General features: G+C 39.3%; 1 protein-coding gene across 6 annotated transcripts in view; it reads left to right on the top strand.

Moving 5' to 3' along the window:
* COLEC10 (collectin subfamily member 10) overlaps positions 1-20882 on the top strand; it is a 289303-nt gene that overhangs the window by 31565 nt on the left and 236856 nt on the right. For all 6 annotated transcript variants that reach the window (XM_070392752.1, XM_070392751.1, XM_070392749.1 and 3 more), the window contains one exon: positions 784-928. The gene's annotated coding sequence lies outside the window, so the exon portion shown is untranslated. The remainder of the gene's footprint in view (positions 1-783; positions 929-20882) is intronic.

The following is a 20882-nucleotide window of genomic DNA, read 5'->3' as shown; positions in this document are numbered from 1 at the left end:
AATTAATCTTAATTTGGCTTTTTAATAGCCATGGAGAAATTTTAAGAAGAAAAATCCTATTTCAATAGAAGTTGCTAAAGCTAAAATAGTTTCTTTCCTTATCATCAGGCAACAGTACTCAGCCTTAGCTGAGCCTGAGGGTCTCTAAGATTAGAAACCGTCCACAGAAAAAGGGGGGAATGAGAGGCGCCAATATAATCAGGTCAGAGAGGTCAAGGAACAAACGGCATCAAAGTGTTACCAGAGTGTTACATTTAACAAGCACCAGGGCAATCAGGAAGGTTAGGAGGGGGAGATGGAACAATCAACTTTTATGGGACACAGCTGCAGCCAGGGAGGTTACTGAGATGGCTGCAGCCCGGGAGTAAACTGAAAAGCAAGCAACCTGATAAGAAAGTGGACAGGCATTAATTCACAACGGCGCCAAGATTCCCAGAAGAGTGACCCCTTTGCTTCCCCCGTTTGCTCCCCCCGTTAGCTAGAAAAAGTATATAACCTATGCCTGAACCCTTAGTCGGGGCTCACGGCCACTGCTCTGCTGCGCTCAGAGTAAGTTGTGGGCCCCGACATATGTTGGAAGCTAAATAAACCCCTTGCGTTTGCATAGAAAGCGTCTCTTGGTTCTTTGTGACAGCGGCTTGCACCCCGGACTTTACAGTATTAGAATAAACACTCATATATGATTCACCCTTGTCTCTGCTTACTTGGCTTAGGTAGTGACAGGCAGCACAGACCCATTGATTTTCCAGTTACATAAGTACTTTTATTATTCCCATTTTACAGGTAAAGACACTGATGCTGAGGGAGGTTAAGTCTGTGCTCCAGGACACCAAAGTTAAGTGGCAGAGTTGGGATTCCCTTCAGTAGTCCGACTAGACATGGCAATCCTAATCACTACGCTCCTGGATACCCAGTCTTCCTCACACAGGTAAGTGGAGATCCTCTTTGCAAGCAACTCTAGGAGTATTCTATGCTGGGATCCAGAAGCTCTGTGGGAGTGCTAACTGTGAGAAAGGGAAGCTACTGTGCCATCCTCGGGTAATAGTGTTCCCTTGGTTTGGGGAGAAAGGATAAGTCAAATGAGTGAGTACCGGTTGGGAGCAGGTGTGTGATTAGAAGGCCTGAGAATGGTATCTACCCATTGACTCAAGAAACTGACTTTCATATCCTACTGATGAATTCATTTGGAAGAGGGGATATGGTGATATTTCTTTTTTTTTTTTTTTTTTTTTTTTTCCGATGCAAAAGCACAAGAGTCTTTATTCAAGCTAGCTTGGCTCCCTCACACAGCAGCAGGAAGCAGAGAGAGAGAGAACTCTGCGTGGAGAGAGGTTTTATAGGGGGTTGGAGTAAGGGGAGGAGAAAGGACTGTGGGCCCTGCCGATTGGCCAGGCGCAAGTCGGTGTCTTGTTCCTGGGTGTGGCTAGCAGAGGCTTAGACTTCCGGGAAGAAGCTCCTTGCCAAGCACATGGCTGCCCCAAAATGGAAGACACAGGGTAAGATGGAGGGTGTAGTCCTCGCCCTTTCAAAAACCAGCTGCATTGAATAATGACCCCTTGCCCTGGCACCAACCCATCAGTGGAGACCACAACCCTGAAAGGATACACCTGGAAAACTGCTGAATAGTCTATCAATAGGATATTAATAGACCTCCCCTAAAACCTCCACCCTTAGAACTCCTAGGAAGGAGGACCCTGTGCGCTCTCCCTCCCAGGAGCATGCCAGGGCCTTTCTCTTTCCCTTTCCCTTCTCCTTCCTCCACCTCCTCCTCCCTGCCCCAAGGTCACCATTAGCTTCCTCATTCCCAAGCTCCAAGGGCCCTTTCTTTACCTCTAGAACAGCGGTTCTCAACCTGTGGGTCGAGACCCCTTTGGGGGTCGAACGACCCTTTCATAGGGGTCGCCTAAGATCATCCTGCATATCAGATATTTACATTACGATTCATAACAGTAGCAAAATCACAGTTATGAAGTAGCAACGAAAATAATTTTATGGTTGGGGGTCACCACAACATGAGGAACTGTATTAAAGGGTCGCGGCATTAGGAAGGTTGAGAACCACTGCTCTAGAACTTGTTTGCTGAGCCCATTTCTTCTAGGAATTACTGCTTCTACCTCTGTAATTTACTCAATAAATGTTCTCTTAGAGTTTGGACCTTGGCTCTGAATTCTTTCCTAGCCAGAACCCAAGTACCGAGGTTGCTAAACCCAAGTTTGGTCTGATCTCCCGGGTCAGACACCAGGTGCCTTTCCACCACCTACAACGTAAGGATGGCAGAAGAGGGTAGATGCTCTGTGAGGCATGGGGCAGAGAAGGAGGAAAGAGGTCCTGTTGGGGTCCAGCCCCAGCAGGTCCAGGGGTCCCCAAAGGTGTGGACGGAGTCGGCGAAGAAGGAATGACACAGAGACAGCGTTCAGTTGATCAGCAGCCTAGCCAGGATCTCTAGCCAGGAACTCCAGCCAAGTTCTGGTCAGGATCTCCAGCAAAGTTCTGGTGGTTCTCCAGCCAGGTTCTGTCTTGGATCTCCAGCCAGGTTCTGTCTAGGTTCTCCTGCCATGTTCTGTCTAGGATCTCCAGCCAAGTCCTGTCTCTAGGTTCTGTCTCTAGGTTCTCCAGCCAGGTTCTCTCGCTAGGTTCTGTTTCTAGGTTCTGTGTCTAGGTTCTTCAGCCAGGTTCTCTCGCTAGGTTCTGTGTCATGGTGATATTTCTAAGCCTGAAATCTCTTAATCTCTGCTCAGCCAGACAGGCATCGCTATCATCATTTCACTGTTTAAATCCAACATCGGTATCAATTGAATAGGAAAATAGTAGTCGTTTTTTTGTTCAATGGATAAGTTTCAACCAAGATTTTTGTTTTGTCTGTGGGAAACTATAATAAAACAAAGCTAACTTTCCAAACACAGGTTGCACTATATAATTAGGTAAATAAACATGACTGTAGAAGTTACAACTCATGGACCTTTAACAAACAGCAGAGAAAAGATTATTATAGTCATCTATTGGTGAGGATATAATTCTGTCCATGGCCAAAAGGACATTGTTTCCTTGATGATAGCTCTACCCTCAAACTTTAGCGAATATGTGACTTTGTATTCTGCTCCAAAAGAGTGTGTTTTCAGTTGAAGATGTGTAGTCAGTATTCAGTATGTAGTTTTCAGTGTATAGTCAGTATTCATTTTGGCTTTTGACATCAGTACTAGAAAGCATTGATGTGATAGCTTTTTCTTTTAAGTTTTCTGAAGTATTCTCTTGATTTTAAATGGAAAAGAAGCACAGATTAAGGTACAAAATAGAAGCATGACTATGAATGTTCAGTATACAGAATTTGGATCTTTCTTGGAAATGAGGGAGTGTCTGGAAAAGTGTTGTCCCTTCTCATACATCTCCTCCAGCCTTTTTAGTAGTAAACTGAATAGTAGAGCATCCACTCAGGCAAGGTTTCTCCTGGGTATTTTTGCCCTCCTGAGCCCTCTGGTTATCTTGTCGCCCATTTTATGTGTTTCGGTAGTTGGCATGTGTCATACAGGTAACAATGAAAATAATGCTGCTGTAACACCCTTGTGAAAGTATCTTTAAGCAGAAGTGAGTAGTCTATGGGAGAGAAACTGCAAGGTGAGACTGCTAGGCCAAAGTATAAATGCACTTGAATTTGATGCACATTATGAAATTACACTGCAATAAGGCTCTGTTCGCTCTTCTACATAGAGTGTATGAAAGTGTTTATTTTCCTGCACTTGCACTTTTACCAGTGGTAGAATTTGTGTAAATCTGATGGGTATCTTAGTGTTGTTTTAATTATTCCAAATTCTTTAATTACTACAGGTTGAGTATCTTTTCATGTTCAGTGGTGATTTGCTTCTTGTATTTTTGAACTGTCCAAATCTTTTGTGCATTTTTCTAGTGGTTTATTACTCTATTCTTAAAAATTTGTAAGAACTTTTAATATCAAGTATTGACTTTTTAAATAAACATTTTTCTCCCACTGTTGCTTGTTTTCTGAAGATCTTAATGATATCTTTCAAAGTATCTAAGTTGAATGACTTAGGTAGTAAATTCTACCAATTGTTGTATTTATGTCCTTTGAGTTTTGTGTGTTGCTTAGAAAGACTTTCTCTTATGTATGGGAAATATATGTATATCCTATAGTTTTTTTTCCTAGTGCTTTATGTTCTTAATTTAATCATAATTTTTCTTACTAGTATCTATTTCCTTCTAATAATTTTAAAGATTTTTTATACATTTGAGTCTTTCATTTGAGTATAAATTAAAATATATTGCTTATTCTCTCCAGGTAGATATCTAATTTTTCCAACTGCATTTTGAGTAGCACATAATTTTACCTCCAAGTTGAAGTGTCACCGTTATCACTTAATAAATTCTTACATATGTTCATTTTGAGACTTTTATATTCTGTTCCAATTTATGTGTCTATTCCTGACACAATCACCACAATGTTTTAATAACTATAACTTTATGTTTTGATTTGGTAAATTTTTTGTATAGAATTTGAAACCTGGGACTAAATTCATTTGATTAGATTCATCATATTTTTAATGAATACCAATTTTATTGGATTGTGTAGCTTTTATCTGAGGTTATGCAAACACCAAAAGTGCCACCAAATTCAGTAAATTCTCACCCAGAAAAATTATAGACAAAATTATACATAAGGTTTTTCAAATATATTATTTGACATTATACACACCAAATTATTAGATAAATTAACAAACTTTTAACTTATTCTTTCCTTACTTTTCTATCCTTCCTTCCAACAATGCCTTAATTTATTCTCAAAAGATTGGAGAAAATAGGTACTATTCGCCAAAGTGTAGTTTTAACTTATTGTGATTTACTGTTGTGAATCTTACAAATTGCAAACAATCTAAATGTTTAAACAGCCTAGGTAAATAGTTGTGTTTTTTTGGCTTTTTTTTTGTATATCATTGGGACATTATATTATAAATACTTTAAAAGAATGAGAAATTATTTATAATATGTAATGGTAGGAAAGGTTTAAGATATACTACTGAACAGAGCTGACTTAATCTGTAGAACAGCATATATAATATGATTCATTTTGTTTAAAACAACATGTTTATTAAACATACATACAGACATACCTAAAGGAATATGAAAAATAATTACTGAATATTAGAGTTTGGAAGTATAAAATTAAAATTCCACCTTACTCATATTTATAGAATTAAAATTTTATAGTGAGCATATGTAAGTTTTATAATAAAAACAATAAAGGTTTTGATATTGGAAAATGCAATTTTTAGATTATTAATGATATTATGTACTACAAAAATCTTTTCTTGTTACCATAGATTATTGAGAGTTGACTACACCTCAGAAATCATATTTTCTTCTATTGAAACACCACCTCTAGATATAATTCAGAAGAATTCACATTATCATAATTCCTAAACTGTCACTAAGTGCCAGCCATAGAACTAAGCATGTAAGTTGCTGTATCTAATCTTCTGAACATTTCTTTGGGCTAGATATTATTCCCAAATTAAAGATAAGGAAAACTGAATTTCAGAGAGATTAGGTGACTTGCCAAAGTCCTTCAGTCAATTAATCAGCATAGTAGGAAATCAAACTTTAATATCTGATTGCAACCATGGCCTCCCCCACTATCCTCCAAAACAATTTCCATATGGAATTTACTAAACACAAACTAGAGAGTCTTTTCAGATTCCAAGGCCGTGACTTTCTCATATTTCTTTTGTAGACTAACTTAGTAGCACTGCTAAACCATCAGAGTAGGTAAAGTGCATGATGAAGATACCTTAGGTCTGTCTTTAGATCTGTTCTCTGGGTGAAAAAAGCCAAAGCCAACCAGCACCACCTTCCTTTAGGGAATTTATTCACTTTCTAGGGCTTTGGTAATAAAGTACCACAAGCTTGGTGGCCTAAACAACAGATATATATTTTCTCCCATGGTTTGAGGGGCAAGATCAAGGTATTGGTTTCTGAGAACTGTGACAGACAGTTCGATCCTCTCTCCTAGCTTTTGGTGGTTTGCTATCACTCTGTGGAGTTTCATGGCTTGTATAAGCATCACCCTGATCTCTACCTTCATCTTCACATGCCACTCTTCCTGTGCCTGTCTATGTCCAAATTTCCCCTTTTTATGGGGATACCAGTCCTAGTTGACTATGGCCTCACTCTACTCCAGTACGGCCTCAGTTCAACTAATTGTATCTGCAGTGACCCTACTTCCAAATAAGGTCACATTCTGAGATATGGGGGTAGGACTTCAACATCTGACTTTTGGGGATCCACCTAAGCCTATACTGGAGTGTCACTTTCTCCTCCTGGGGCCAAGCAACATGCTGCAGAGTCCCTTCTTCATAAGCCAGATGTCCCTCTGCACCCCAGTGCCTGTGGATGAGACACTCAGTTCTTTGGAAAGTCCTCAGTATTCTCTGTTTTCCATCACTCTTCCTTAAACACTTTAAGGAAGATATTTGGTTGGAGCTTCTTGTTTACACTGATCTTCTCTTAGGCAACCTGATACCAGCCTTGCATGGTTGCTTGTAAGGTGCTATATATTTTAGATTAGTTTGCCAAGCTTCAGAAGTACAATAACTTCATTTTTCAAACCCATTGGAGGATATGGGGAATCTACAGTAATAAAAGAGAAACATGCAAATTGGTGTCACTCTGCTATGCCCACCAGCCAATCAGATGAGTATGCAAATTAACCCAACAAAAATGGCAGTTAATTTGTATACACAGGTGCAGAGCAAAGACTGAAGACAATGTAGAAGGAGGCCAAGCGCTGCAGAAGGGAGCAAAGCTGCGGCGAAGCAAGCAGGGCGGTGGAGGCAGGAGGGAAGCAGGCGGGGAGGCGGAGGCGGGAGGGAAGCCCGCCTCTGCGGGTTTCACTCTCTTCTCTGCTTCGCTCCGGCTGCAGGACGCCCCATTCTTGCAGGAATCTTCCTGCAACGGGCCTCTAGTTCTATACATAAAGCATTATAATTATTGTGGCCTCATACATGTCTGAGGCAGGCTGTTAATCTTAAAAACTTACAGTGTCAAACCTGCACACTTTTTTTTTTTTCCTTCTGAGTTGCAACCTCATAGAGTAACATAGAAAAGAACTGGAAGCTTTGAATTGGAATTAGCACTAGTCAGTAATTTCTTGTACCCTAACAAAAAAATCCATGAATTTTAGATCAGGTTTTGTGCTGACAGCTAGCTATGGGGGTGTATAAAAAGACGGATGGTGACAGGCACTGTTAGTTTCCTGCATATTGGTTCTCTCTGCTTCCAATTAATGCAATCTGGTTTTTATTGGAGAAGCAACAACTTTCTAGTTTCCTCTACAGAATTCCTTTTAGCAAAGCATTGCCTGGCCATAGGACTTGCTTTTGGCCAATGAAATATATGGTAAGGGGAAGTCTACTGGATAGAGCTTTTGGTTCAGAATGTGCCACTATCATTCTCATGGTTGTGAGAAGGTCGCTCGACCTTCACCTGAGTTGTAGGCAGAAAGATGAGGGAAACACAAAGGGCAACACCTACAAGCAGTTAAGAGAGAGAGAGTCTTGGTATTTGAGAGTTCTCATGAGCAGCTCTTTCAGCCCTGCACTACCCTCCTTTACACCTTATTGCATAAGAGAAAAATAAACTCTTATTTGGTTAATATGCTGTGACTGGATTTTCAAAAAATATTTTGTTTATTGATTTCAGAGAGGAAGGGAGAGGAGTAGCTCCTCTCAATGGGGTCTCCCTAGAAGGGTGGCTACTGCTGCGGCTTCCAACTGATAGCAGTGGTGACACGAAGGGAGTTTCCCTCACCCCAGCCTGCACCCACTGCAATTGGGGACCCCTTGGGGAATGTCTGATTGATTTAGGCCTGATCCCACCCCTCTCACAATCTGGGACCGCTGGCTCCTAACCACTCACCTGCCTGCCTGCCTGATTTCCCCTAACACCTCTGCCTGTCTGCCTGATCGCTCCTAACCTCTCTGCCTGCCTGATCACCTCTAACTGCCTGCCTACTGCTCTACCCCTGCTGGCCTGATCTCACCCCCAACTGCCCTCCTCTGCCTTACAATTTGGTTCTGATTGGTCAGTTTCTATGCCCGTCAGCATCAAAAGCTCCACCTCCTAGACAGCCATTGGCTCCTTACATTCACACAGATTTGGTTCTGATTGGTTAGTTTTTATGCCAGTCATCATCTCTGGGCCTATCAACGTGGCCTGATCAGAAAGGCGGGGCTGATCAGCAGCCTCTATGGAGGCCTGGAGAGAAATGGAGGAGCAGCTGTTGGCCAGGCCTGGAGAGAAAGAGAGGCAAGTTCTGATCAACGGATTAGACCCTGCTCTCTGCAGGCCTCTCTCTGGACCTGATCTGCGGCCCCCTAGGCCAGTGATGGCGAACCTTTTGAGCTTGGCGTATCAGCATTTTGAAAAACCCTAACTTAACTCTGATGCCATGTCACATATAAAAATTTTTTGATTTGCAACCATAGTAAAACAGAGACTTATATTTTTGATATTTATTTTATATATTTAAATGCCATTTAACAAAGAAAAATCAACCAAAAAATGAGTTCACATGTCACCTCTGACACGCATGTCATAGGTTCACCATCACTGCCCTAGGCAGTCAGTGCTGGGTCTGAGTGCCCGCAGCAGTCCCAGTCAGTGTTGGGTGGCCACGGCAACCCAGCACTGACTTCTGGTCTGGTCCAGCCTTCTGTCATAATCGGTCTTTTTGACCCTGGCTCTTTATTATATAGATAGATGAGCTTTCTAAATTATGGGACAGTCAGAAAAAGTGTAATAACCTTGCAGAATTGGCTATTAGACTATGTTTATTCATCTTCAAATTACAAATACTTGCTAGACAAGAATTAAATGGTCAATAACTTTTTTGACATGAACTATTTCTATTTGTCAGGAGGGGAAACTTTGGACATTCTGTCAACCAACCTTCCTCCAACTAACCTTCCTCCAGCCTACCTCTCCTCCCCAAGCTAAGTGACTGGTACAAGGTCTCTTGACCTTTCAATTAAAGAGATGAGGCTAGAACCAAGGTCTTGTGTTTCCTGGGCTAGTGCTACATCCTTTCATCTTCATTCAAATAATGAAAACCCTGCGTTGTTAAAACACCATTTTATTTAGTGACAAAAAGTACTTCAAGATCATGGACATCCTTGATGAAAAACCAGATCTTAAATTTAGACATTTGTGGGAAGTAAAGTTCAAGAATGGGACTATATTTCAGTAGTTTGTGGATTAGAATTTTTATGTTGACTTCTTTATATTAACTGGATTTTCATGACTCTGTCCCCTTGGATTGCAGTAGTAATTATGTAGCAGTTAACATCTTCTCTGGGCCCAGCACATGCCATAATTAGCTGTGTTCTCTCCACAGCATATGACTCAACTCCATGTGGTTCTTCTATATCAAAGGCAGGGTAGCCAGATTTTTTTAAACCGCAGTACGTGAGCATGTAGTGGCAGATGGCTGCACAACCCAAGTGCATCGGGTTCTTTTGAACAGCAACCTCACCAAGAATAAGCAAACAAACAAACAAAACCAGACTCTGAGATTTATTTTTGAAAAAAGGAAAGAACTTTCATGAGGATATTTCCAAACACTGCATCATTTTAAAAGAAAAGCATGCCTTTTTTTTTTTTTTTTAGAACAAAAAAGGAATAAATGACTTCAAAGTTTGAGGTCAACCTTGAACAGGAAGGAAGGCACTTCCTGGTCTGTAATCAGAGTTCTACAGAGGTTTGGTTGATCTAGGGCATTGGTATAATGTAATATATAGTGGGAGGAACACAGGACTAGGGGTCAGGCAACCCCATTTCTTGTCTTTGCCATTAATTAGGTATCTGAAGCTGTGAGAGCTTAGGTGAATCCACCTTCTTCTATCTGAGATCATTTACGCAAGGCCCCTCTTATAAAGTCAAGATCTTATATTATTAGACCGGCTGGGAAATAGAGCATCTCAAGCTCCCTTCTGCACATACACATTAATATACATCAACTGGTGAAGAACCCTAGAGAAGGAGAAAATCTCAGTAGCTGCCCTGGCAAGCCTATTATAGGCTTAATGAAACTCACCATCAGAGACTTCCTTATTATGTAGAAATAACATATAAGAATGGGGAGAATGTTTTATTCACCAGGATTCCATAGGGGAACACAGCTATATTTGTTGGGAAAAGCACTTAGAATGGAAGGCCAGATCCAATAGACCTAACTATGAGCTTTACTGCTCTGTACTACTTTAGGGAACAGATTTTCTTGCCATTTTCAGAGGGAGGGTAGAGGAAAATAAGAAAAAGGAAGACAGGGGATGGGACTAAATGATGGTAGAGGATGCTACATGTTATGCAAGATGACATCCCCTCAAAACCCTCAAATACTAAATTTTCTCAAATATACATAAATGCTAATGTATATGTGTGAGAAGACAGGAAGAGGTGGTTAATGAGAGAAGTTGTGAAGGGACTCTATTTTATACTCATATTAATTTTGAATGGTAGCAAGCTTGGGTGTAGGAATGAGGAGGCAGAGCTAAGAGAAAACCAATCTTGGGGATTGGCAGGAATGTTATGAGAGCTCTTGATTTCCAATCCATGGAATTGGACTTCAGATCACAGTCAACATATCTTTATAAATATTTATGACAAACATACCAGCAACGCCTATGATTTGTGCACTTTTCACATTCTAGGTACTGTTCCAAATGCTTTATGTGCATTACATACGTACATACATACATATATACATACATACATACAAAGATTATCCCTTTTCATCTTTACACCAGCCCTGTGAAGTAGATATTATCATTTCAATTTCACACTTGGAGAAACTAAGATTCAGAGAGGACACATAGGTATGAAGCGCAATCTAGACTCCAAATACACTTGAATATTAACTTATTATTTGTCAATATAAAATGTCTGACGCACTTTATCTGCTAGACATCAAATGGTGTACAAAGATAATTCCAAAGTGAATCTTGCCACATTGCATTTATTTTATCACCCAACAGAAGCTATACGATGAGGACAGAGCCATGTGATCAATACAGTATAAGGCATGGGCCATGTGAGAGGTTTAAGCACTGACCATTTCAGAGGAATCAAAGATCTAATTCCACCCACCTCAGGTATAATCTGAATCCTTTACTCTTGTGGTACTAGACAGTAGCTACATGTGACTCAAAGTCGATGTTCTCTTGGCCAGTGTCATCAATTGTGACAAGGATCCACCTCTTCATTAGGTTCAGTACTTTTGGAAGTCTCTACTGAAAAGCCTTGAGATAATGGCCTGTGGTCACCTCAGAAAGCACATTCCATCTCATTTTGTACATTCCCCATCCAACATTTTTCCTGTCTTCAAGCTCCATCTGCAGGTTCTTGTTTTCCTTCCATCTGCCACATTCTTGCTCCTTATCTCTTGGGGTAGCATCTTCCCCTCCTCTGGCTTCCACCTCTACACATTCCCTTCCCAATCCTGCCCTGAAGAGATTTTAAGGAAATATTTCCCAGCAAAGCAGATCTCTTGAAGGGAGGGCTTTATTGTTTGTTGCTAATAGAATGAATTTTCTTCATGTAGCAATTTCTTTCATGAATTTATAGACCTACTAGAATCGTCCATTCCTCAATTGTCCCTTACTTTCTGAATCTTCTCCAAAATCTCCACTCTCCAGCCATCTTCCTTGATTTCAACCATCTTGATATTCTATTGCTCATTAGTTCACCATTTTCCCTATACATTGGATAAGGATATATGGATAGTATGGGAAACTAAAATCAGCCAAATGTTTTATGTGCAATTTTCATCAAAGATCTGAAAGGAGAAGCGATCATGGTGATTAGAGCTGGCCTGGAAGTTGACATTTATTTGTTTTTCCCTATTTCACCAATTCCAAAGTTCACTTTCTAGTGGAAAAGGGGGACCTCTCAATACATTGGTGTTATAATATAGAAATAATTTTATATGTTGGGGTTAGTACTGGTCCTGAAGTCAGAGAGTCTATAAATTCCAACTGTATTTACAGTTCTCTGATGTGGGCAAAATTATAGTTAGCCACTCTCAATCTCAATTTCCTCATCTGTAAATTGAGATGATAAAATTGTATTTACTTCATGTTATTTTAAGGGTCAAAATAAGATAAGTATGTACATAAAGCACCGTAGGTACTCAATAAATGGAGGCAATTGGCTACACTAGGAATCTAAATCAAATCCTTTAAGAAAAACAACTATTACAAAAACAAATATTCTCAAATTCCCACATTCTCTTTAACCTTTTCATACCAATATTAGAAGGTGATGCATGGGTTGGCTATCCTTTGGTTTAATCCAGTTACAAGTCTGTAGATATATAATATGAGTGTTCATAATTGAATTACAAACGCTGCTAACTTAGAGAAGCCCAAGATTGGCATTCATAGCTGAAAATAATATCCCACCCCTGAGCCTAGGTTTCACATCTCTGCAATTCATTTCCTGAGAAGCCTTCCAACGCGTGAGTTTTTCATAGCTTCAGGCTTTGTTATTAGTTAAGTTCCTCTTGGGCACCTCACCAGTTCTGGCAGCTGCTGGCACAGGTTAGGGGTGGGGACAGAATGTAGGTGAGGGGCTTTCCAATTCTGGGGGCAAAGATTCTTTGTAACAGCAAAGTGGATATATAGCTTAGCTGGGATATAAGATCTCTGTGAGGAAGTAGGGGGTCCACAAGGAGAGTGTGCTGACAAGCAAAAGAGTAATGATTGAATTTAATAAAAAGTTCCAGGTCAGTAAAGCCCCACATTCATCTTTGTGTTTTACATGGGAGACAGCAAAGTAAAACTGTCTGAACCAATTTTTCTAACTTTTGTTGCCTCAAGTAACCTGCTACCTTAAATGAAAAGGGTAAGAAAAAGTGATCAAGGAATAACAAGTAACTGCCATCATTTATTGAACAATTATTATGTTCCTCCTAAATTATATAAAGTAGATATTCTTAATTTTACTGTACAGATGAGGGCTGTGAGGGTTACTGATGTTACATGATCTGCCCAAGGTTCAAGAACTAAGAAGTTACTTCCAAGAATCCATTAGTTCAACATTTTTCCATTAAGAAATATACACTAAGAATTGTTTAGTGATAAAATTTGCCTTTATTTTGTCCTATTGGTTTAAAAAGATATTTGACCAGTGACTTACATTTAGGACTGCTTAGATATGGAAGAATCCAGTTTGAAAGGCATGAAGATTACTTCACCTTTTCTATACAACAGAGTAGCTGATCAAGGCAGCTTTGGTAATGTCTTTCTATGGGGAAATAATTGATCCTACAAAACCTTATACCTCTTAAAAACGCAGGGACAATACTAATAAAATATATTCGGTCTCAGAATACTGGGGAGTCTTAAACAAATTAGAGAGGAGGACAACACCATTCAAACATAGTCCAATCTTATCCTTTCTAGAATTTAGCTTCCTTCAGGGTGTGAAATCTTGTCTTTGGTATACTTCAAAGCCCTTATCACAGTTTTTAGCAAAGAATGTGCCATCAAAAAAATATTTTATCAAATGGATAACATTTAAACATCTCAGACATCTCAGAAAGTCTTATCTCCATGTTTCTTTATGATTAAAGCATTTTGTCACAAAATAAACAAACAGACAAACATGAAACAGAATAAGAATAAACTCCTTTCCAAACATATGATGGCAGACAGTTAATTAGGAAAAGTGATATTATGGTTATTTGAAATTTTACTATATTAAAAATGGGAACTCACATTATTGACTGACAACCATTTAGCAAGATTTTCTGTAAATTAAATCATTTTCCACGATTGTTATTGCCATTTTATTGCCAAAAAATGGAGGCTGAATGATATGTGCCTAAAAATATACAACACATTGATGAATAGGCGTAATTTGAGTCCCCTACTTAACCAGTTATGTTGACTCTGAACTCTTTCTTCTACTACTCTATACTCTCTCCTACTACTTAAAATCATTTCTAAAGTTTAGGATAACTTCATTTCATAGTGATTCCTTGTATATAAAGAATAACCCTCTAGAGATATCTGGACCAGCAGCACCAGACACACACAGGAAATTCACAGTCTTTGAACTCCTTCCTTCCCCACTGCATCAGAATCTGCTGTAGTCTTTTATCTGAGGTTTCGCTTTCCACCATTTCAGTTACCTGTGGTCAACTGCAGTCCGAAAATATAAAATGGAAATTTCCGGAATAAACAATTCATAAGTTTTAAATTGTGCATTCTTCTGAGTAGCATGATAAACTCTGCAGCTCTCCTGCCCCATCCCGCCCAGGATGGAATCATCCCTTGGTCCAGCATATCCGTGATGTAAACATTACTTACCCATCAGTCCCTGAGTAGCCATCCCAGTTATCAGATGGATTGTCCTGGTATCACAGGGCTTGCATTCAAATAACCCATATTTTACTTATTAATACCACATTCACATAACTTTTATTACAGTATATTGTTATAATTGTTCTATATTATCATTAGGTATTGTTGTGAATCTCTTATTGTGCCTAATTTATAAACTAAACTTTACCATAGATATATATTTATAGAAAAGAAACCAGTATATAGAGGGTTCTGTACTATCTATGTTTTCAGGTGTCCACTGGGGGTATGGAAACACCCCCCCAACAAAGAAGGGGGGACAGCTGTATGTTTAACATGATATCTTGGTGATTTGTATGTAGATTAGTGCTTTAGTAGCACTGCCCAAGAAGTTATTTTCCCCAGCATCTCAGAAAAAAACAGGATTGTGCCTTTTCAAATAGGCCTCTTTCCTTTCTTGGTAGTGAAAAATATTTTGACTGTTATGATTTCTGTCAGGAATATGGCAGAAGATCAAAAATGTGTGTTTTGAAATCACCCGCTCATTTATTCTGCCAGATCGCTTTTACGTTATCAGTGCTGAGGAAATTAAGCCTCCACAGGACAGTTGCTCGCTGGAGGCGCCGACACACACTCTCTCCCACGGAAGGACGCAGATGGGCCTGGACGTACTAGTAGACATTATGCATTCTGGTGGCGAAGTGGCAATCTTTCATGAGATGCCCTGGAGCAACGTGGGAAGCGTTCTGTGTTAATTTTTTAATGTCTTTTTAATTAAAAGTGTCAAGCCGGAGCCCCTGAGTTGCACTGAGAGAACCGGATTCTTCTCCCTTCTCTTTGAAATGAAAACCAATTCATGGAGTCATTTATATTTCTTAGTCTTTGTTTCTGGTTTCCTTTTTTCTAGTTTTCCTATTTTGGGCACATTTCAAGGTGAAACTCAGTTATCGTTATTTGCTAACTTTCAGGTTTGCATTTGAAGTTATCTTGGAACAAAAACCCATAGACACCTGTGTCAATCAGTGGTGGTCATGGTAGTGCTGCATACTAGCATCAAACACCCCTGGCGTTCAGCCATGAGCATTTACTTCTCACACCATGTGGAGGTGGGTGCTTGCTCACTTAGAAGAAGCTTGGTTAGGCAGCTACTTGCGGTGGCTCTGGTCCTTGGGTCTCCCATCCTCTTCCTGGTACCTGTGGTCTGGGCATGCTCTTCTTTCAGAGATGGCGGAGGTCGAGAGAGCAAACTGAACCAGACAAGGTCTCTCTCTTGCTGCCTAGTCTCAGAGCTGAAGACTACTGTCACCATTGCTTTGCTCCATTGACCAAAAACAAGCCTCTTAGCCAAACATAAAGTCAGAGGGCAAGGAAATTTACTCTACTTTGTTACATGGAGCAAACTACAGAATCACATAACTAAGGGTATGGATAGAGGGAGAGGTGAAGAACGGGGCCATCACTACAACCCATACAATCTACCACACTGCTTGTTTTGTATTCCTAGGATTTCTGTAATTCAAAGGTACCTAGCTTCACATATCTGATATCAATAGGCATTCTGATATATGTAACATATGGATAGTGCATAGTCTCTCTCACACATGCTGAAAAAGGATCTATTTAACACTTGGAGCTCAATTTATTTCCAGTTTTTTTCATAGTTATAAGTAATGGGACATTATAGAAAATCTTGTCATGCTAATTACAAAATCATTTCAGATGCTCAATATTATGGATTTTTTCCTCGCTTGATAATATAGCCTTTCAGAGATGGTCAGATCACATTGGGGAGAATTGCTGAATGTAAATAGGGGTGAATAATTCAAACACCAGTCATGAACCTATTGAGAAATAAGTTCAAAATAGGGAATCCAGAGAATTCTTCTGTGTTTTAACAGTATTAAAATCCACTACTTTTCAACAACACTTTCAGGTTATAAAACAAAAGTTAATTGAAGTACCACATGGGGAAAAAAGTTTTCCGTATTTTTGAGAAAGGACAGGAAGATAACCTTAAAGGTAAAGCAGGTTGATTGTCTTACCCCAATATCTCCCTTCCTGTTCCCAGTGTCTAAAGTTCCACGCTTAGAGAGTTACTCTTTGGGCAAAGAGTTTATTGATTTTTTAAAACATTTACCATATATCAGTTTATTCTATCTTCCCAGTTTATGCATGGAAGATTAAAAAAACAAAACAGTCATCAAAACATCAATCTCCAAGGAGGCTAGTCTTTTACATTATCTTTCACTTTAGTTACCTTTGTTTTATCTTCCTTATCCCAGACTGGGCTATGGTCTTGCCTTGTCAACCAAAGATCTCATTAAAAATAATACTACACAAAAGAGATATTTTCCCTTAATAAAGTGTTCCTTTCTTAGACTTGTACCTCATGGGATTACTGTGAGGATTGAGTGAATTGACACATGCGCACCACTGAGGAGAGTGCTGGACACAAAGAAATCATTCCTAATAATATTTTGTCATAGCATCTGCATCTCTGAATTGCATTTATTTTCATGGTTGTCTGTCTTTTGCTGTTAGATAGACAAATTTTTAATATGCCTAGATATAAATATTTATTGAAAATAACATGTGCTGCATATTTATTAATGAAAAGAGTTTGTTTAGTATTCATTATGTGTCAGAACCAATGTAAGGCATTGGGTATGCACAAATAACAATTAGTTAACACCTGCCCTAGAGGGGAGCATAATCGAACAAAGACACATTTCTAGGAATTGTAAACTATAATATGAAAATGGGTAGAATAGAGGAATATAAAGCGTAATATGGGGCAACCAGAAGCAAGAAAGATAATGAAATGATTCCGCAGCTTTGGCTTGGATGACAGGAACATTGTCTAAGCAATTAAGAAAATGAGTTAGAGCAGTGTGCTTCTCAAATTTACCGTGAATCAGAATTACCTGGCAGGGATTTTAAAACACACATTGCTGGGCCCTTTGCCCAGAGATTCCTAATTTAATTGGTCTGGGATTGGCCTGAGAATTTGTACTTCTGAAGGGTTTCCAGATAATGCTGCTGATGGTGGTCTAGGGAACACACTTTGTGAGTCAGGAAGCAATGGGAAGAGAACACTGTACATGGAATCAGTTCTTAGAACTCTGTCATCATACAGGGAATAGAGAAGTGCATACACTGAAAAAGGTGGAGAAGGCCCCTGTCATATAATGTGCTTCACATTCCTTTTCATGTGTTCATCTCCAGCAAAGTTGTTCAATAGGTTTATTAGGCAGGGTAGTGTCTAGGCCATGAAATTAACCATGAACTCTCTGTGTTGAACACACACACACACGTGGTTTATTTTCATTTATGCACATGTCCTGTGTAAGTAGATGGGTCTCTGCTCTGCATAGTCACTCAGGAACTGGAGTAGATGCTCTGGATCATCACTCATAGGGCTTAGATACTCAATCCCCTTGGTGGTTGGGACTTTTGTGTTGTTAGATAGAAATTTTTTGATATGCCTAGAAATATTCAGAGATGATCAGATCATGTTGGGGAGAATTGCTGAATGTAAATAGGGGTGAATAATTCAAACACCAGTCATGAACCTATTGAGAACTAAATATAAGATAGGGAACCCATGGTCTATGAGCAATCCATGATCTGTTAACAGTTAAATAGAGCTGCCATGCCAGGATTGGGCAAAGTGGGGAATATAAGCCTGGCCTACTTGTAGGAGCATGGGACTACTCTGAAGAGCCATTTTAGCTCTAGAAGTTTGTTGGATTGAACTTACTTAAACCTGAACCTGTGTGGGCCCCTGTCTTAGGCTAGATTTCCCAGGAAATAAACTCTGACATGTTTTGTTCAGGAAGTTTATTGGGGAGTATTCTCAGTATCAATATGTGGAGTGACTGACAACAGTGGGACTAGGCAGAGGGTGTGGTTATGAGTCTGGAGCTGAGATGGAAGCCTGCATCTAGCTGGGCTGCTTGGCTCAGAAGCAGGCGTAAGAGCTCAGTAGTGATGGTTCATCACCATCATGTAAAACAGTAGTGTCTATGGGAGAGAATGTGGGCTGTGCTTTGACTGGTTGAGTATTTGGACAGACACATTGGCATTTGTCATGGATCTCACTGTTCTTGTCACTGATCAGAAATTAATTGAACATCAGTATCATCTGGAGAAAGTTTTTGAAGTTTCAATTGAAGCTCTGCTCCATAAATCAATCTATGTTTCAGACTTCAGTTTTATGTTTCATTCTGGGCAACACTTTATTCAGATGGCCATTGAGAAACAGAATCCCACATAGAAGAGGCTGACTGGGATAATGAAGGGGTCTGTAAAACACTTCCAATGAAGCCATAGAGCCCAGAAATAGACACAACTTGAGGAAACCTGATCATAACCTCAAATGTTGAGACTGTCCTGTGAGAGAGGATATTGACTCAGTCTGGCTCACTTCCAGAAAAATCAGTAGCTAGATGTATAACCTCCAGTAGCTTAGGGAGAGTGTCTCTCACAATTGCCTTGTATTTCCTGAGTCAGACATAGTACCAGTCACAAAGTAGGTGCTCAATAAATATTTGATTAAATAATCAACTGAATTAGTGTTAAGTGGGTTCAGATTTTACCTCAAAAGAGTGAAGGTCTGCATACCTAAGACTCTTTCTAAAACAATGAGACTGCCTTACAAACTAAATCAAGACCTCCTTATTGATAGGGCCCCAATGTAGGTAGGATGACTTTCTCTCAGCAAGAGATATTGTAAGATCAAATTCCTGCTCTGGGTAGGAAGTTGGATTTTTAAGGCTTCTTTAAATTTTAAGATACTTAATAATTTAAGGATAGAAAATGACTATTCCTTGGGGAAAGAGCTGTCACAGGGAATGGTGCCACTGGATACAGGAAGCTTTACATTTCCTATTTTTACTGCATTCACACAGAGATTCCAAAAACAAGCTGAAGGAAGTCACATTTACTTTGTGGCATTTGATTTATAACATCAATTATTAATATACCAATTCTTTCCTGTACTCAAAGGCAATTTCTTGGTGAAGACCAGGGGATCTCCCAAATATCTGGACATGTAGTAATGGAGAGTTATAGCTCCAAGGTTGCTTCCTGTCCTCACATACCTAGAATTACAAAGTCAAATCCTTTGTACTGTAATTCAGGTTAGTTGAGTAGGAGCAGAAATTATGGAGCAAGCGCTGAAGGTTAGGATATCTAAGTCAGGAACCACAGTTACTTTTGAGGATTTGAAGAAAGCATATATAAATTATAAGAAAAATGCATACATGTATAAAAATGTATAAACATGGACCTCCTAAAACCCATTTATGAATTAGAACCTTGGGATAAAGATGGAGATTTTTAGAAGGTATTCCTCTTTGAGCACAGAAAGCTACTCTCATCCCTGATACCCCATAGAAAGAAATAATTTATAGAGGTAAGATTCACTGCATTTATTAAGTCCAAGGAGAGATGAGTGACCTTACTCAGAGTTGAGCAGGAACTGATGTCTCATTTATGTTACTGGATATAGTAAAGCAAGTCCGGCTTCAGCTAGTGATCACAATACATCATCATGAATAGTAGTGATTGGCACTGGTTCTTAGGAATACTTGTCTTCTTAAGTTATATTTCAGAGTCCTTCTAGGACTCACATTCTGCATAGCTGGTTGAACATTATGCCTACTTGACTTGATTAATGGGTAGTGATGGACCTGCTCATTGGAAGATATGTCAAGCCAAATGAATGTATGCCTGAAATTGCTACCAATATGGTGAGCCCTTCAGGAATTTCTGGGTGCACACACCTGTTCACAGAAAGAAGGCAAATGTTACCTGGGAAACTTTGTGGCAGAGTGAAAAGAGCATGGCTTTGGGGACAGAAAGATCTGGGTTTGAATTCATCTTCACACTTGTTAACTATATTATCTTGAGTCAGTTCCTATTTAAACTGAGCCTCAGATACTTCATCAGTAGAATGAGGCAGAGAGTACCTGAAAATACATAACATAATAATCTTATTCACACTGCCTAGAGAGAGTAACCTGAAGAGGAAAATTAAATAACTATGTGCCTAAGTAGATGATTTATGAGTAAGGGCTACAAAATGTAAAATTTCTAACAACAACACAGATCCCTTTATAGGTTGAGATGGGAGATAAATGGTGTGGATTGTTACAAAGGCTTCTAGGTAAGATTAACAGGCTGAAATGGAAAATAAAACAATTTTGTCCCTTATGACAAATATCGAGACATTCAGATTAATGATATACTGAGTACTTTTATAGAGAACTGTATACTCTGCAGTCTTAGAGGGCCTGAAAACAAAATATGACAACGTACGACATATTCGGAGGCAAGGAGGTTGGGAAGTGGTGAAATATAATGATAAATGCTTTGGGAACCTTCAGAGATGAGGTCATTGACTGCTAAGGTTAATGGCAAAAACAGTTTCTGTGACTGTACTGCTCAGACTTAGAATATACTAAGACATACATTAAGCATTAGAATGCCTCTTTCAGATCATCTATGATT

Source organism: Myotis yumanensis, unplaced genomic scaffold (genome assembly GCF_028538775.1).
Source record: "Myotis yumanensis isolate MYYU_CA2020_CCGP unplaced genomic scaffold, mMyoYum1.0.hap1 SCAF_15, whole genome shotgun sequence".
Lineage (NCBI taxonomy): Eukaryota > Metazoa > Chordata > Mammalia > Chiroptera > Vespertilionidae > Myotis > Myotis yumanensis.
Note: the sequence above shows the minus strand (reverse complement) of the source record. Positions and strands in the feature narration are given on the sequence as shown.